The sequence below is a fragment of the Mus caroli genome, chromosome 4 (genome assembly GCF_900094665.2).
Source record: "Mus caroli chromosome 4, CAROLI_EIJ_v1.1, whole genome shotgun sequence".
Classification (NCBI taxonomy): domain Eukaryota; kingdom Metazoa; phylum Chordata; class Mammalia; order Rodentia; family Muridae; genus Mus; species Mus caroli.
Genome location: NC_034573.1, coordinates 86,659,500 through 86,661,926, shown reverse-complemented (window position 1 = coordinate 86,661,926; position 2,427 = coordinate 86,659,500). Strand labels below are relative to the sequence as shown.

At 38.2% G+C, this 2,427-nt stretch overlaps 1 pseudogene; it reads right to left on the bottom strand.

Moving 5' to 3' along the window:
- Positions 1 to 2,268, bottom strand: part of LOC110293359 — a 9,449-nt pseudogene extending 7,181 nt beyond the window's left edge.
- Positions 2,269 to 2,427: the final 159 nt, after the last annotated feature.

The window sequence follows — 2,427 nt, the reverse complement described above, 5'->3', positions numbered from 1 at the left end:
AGAGAGAGAGAGAGAGAGAGAGAGAGAGAGAGAGAGAGAGAGAGAGAGAGGAAGGACAATGTCATCACTTCCAGTCTCTCTTTCACCTCTTCTACAGTCAGTAGAACTGATAAAGCTATGACATTGTAGGCTAACCAAAAACTTTTTTAAAAGTCTCTAATAGAAGGTTGGATCCCACAATACTGACCTCATCTGATACTGGTTACCAACCAAAGGCCCTCCCCTCTAGTACCACTAATAAATGACAGAAAATTAAGTATCTAGCACACAAGTTCCTGGGAGTGAATCTAAACTGTTGCATGCACATAACCAGGTCATCAAAAATACTTCCTAGAACAAGTTGGAAAATGAGAAATTACCATAAATAATATTCTTAGAGTTTGGCTTTTGTCATTTTTAGTTTTACATAGGTTGTCCTTTTAAAATGGTTTCTATTACATTTTCTTGCTATTTTGATCGCATAGTCCTTTGTGGGACTGGAGCTTAGCCATAGCTTTAAAAAAGAAGTCTATGTACCTTGGTCACATACTGTTTTGCAAAACCTGTCTAAAGAACAAATACCTTTAAATAACCCTAAGATCATTTGGAATGCAATCCTATTATAACACAAAGATTAGGAGGCTGCCATGGTAAGTGAAATATTTGTGAATCATATTATGTATGCTTATATATTAGAAAATGTAATTTTGACTCATGGTCTAGCTGACTACACAATGTAATGGATAGAATTGGCTTGGGCTATTTTTAGATGGCAAATGTGAGTATTGAGATTATTATGGGATCATTTTATTTTATTTTCATGATACTTTTATTTATTCCCTGTGAATCTCATATACTATATTTTGATCATATTCTTTCTCTTCTCCCAACTCTCCTATATCCTCCCTCCCCCATCCATATCCACCCAATTTCTTTGTTCTTTGCCTTTTCTAAAAATTAAACAAACAGACAAAAAACTCTATGGAGTCTAATTTGTGTTGGTCAGCTGCCCTAGAGTGTGGTTGATAAACCCAGTGTCACTCTATTGAACAAAACTGATTTTAAAAAACAATTTCCAGTAGCTATGAATTGTCAATAGCTGCTAGGTCAGGGTTGGGTCTTTGTGCCCACTTCCCATTTTCTTTGCTGAAAATTTGTCTGACTTGAAACTACACAGCTCCTGTACATGCTGTCACAGTCTCTGTGAGTTCATATGTGCACCCACCTTTCTGTGTTGTTTCCTTAATGTCATTCTCCAACTCTAGAATGTCTCCACCACCTCTTCTGTATAGATCCTGAGTCTTAGGGGGAGGGGTGGGATACAGACATCCATCTCATTCAGTGTGTAGTATTCCAAAGTTTCTTATTCCTTGCATGTAACTTGGTTGTGGTTTTCTGTGCAAATGACCATCTATTGCACGAGGCAGCTTCTCAGACGAAGACTGAGCAATGCACTGATCTGTGGCCACAGCAATGTGTTCTTATGTGTCACTTTATTGCTAGGTTCATTTAGTAGCACCATAGAGGTAGGTTTCCCCTGAGGCTTATGACCTATCTAGCTATTGAGTAATGTGGCAGGGGAATTGTCTAATATGTTTAACAGAACATAAAGCACTCCAGTAATCCAAGGGAACTCCACTGAATGTTACCATATAGGTTTGATCAGTTCCTGGAAACCTTGAAAAGGAGGCTTCACCTTACTGTAGAAAATCAGATCTTGGCTTTGGGCACTAATTCTGATTACAGATTAATCTTCTTTCCCTTTCTTTCTTACTTTGTACATTTATGATGTGAATTGAGTTAGGGATACATCCTGACTAGCAGCCAGGGCCTTTCAGAGACTCCCGGTTCTGTCTTGTGTCAAGTCATCCATAAAGCAGACTTCACTGGGCAGCCTTCAGGAAAAACAACTAAGTGTGTGCATTTTGTGCTGTGTTTAAAATACCCCCAACTTGTATAATTACTAAAAATGAAACTGTCTTCCTTTATGCCGTGAAATCGAGCCTTAGTTAGTCTCTTCTTAGGATCTTGGTAAGAGCAGCAAATTCTTAGCTCCTTTGCTTGTCTCCTGAAGTCGCTTCTTACAGTACTCCTGTATGCTTGTATTTTTTTTTAGAAGTATAATATTCTCATTATATAATTAAAAATTGGATTATGTGGGTTTTGGAAAGAGTGTTTTATCTTTAGAAATATGCACTTGTCCACATTATTACTGTTCCTTAAATTTCCATGTTACCTGCTTTGTGGCAAGTACATGGTAGTGTAGCGACCTGATGGTGGAATCACCATGCCTGACCTAAAGCTTTACTACAGAGCAATTGTGATAAAAACTGCATGGTACTGGTATACTGACAGACAAGTAGACCAATGGAATAGAATTGAAGACCCAGAAATGAACCCACACACCTATGGTCACTTGATCTTCGACAAGGGAGCTAAAACCATCCA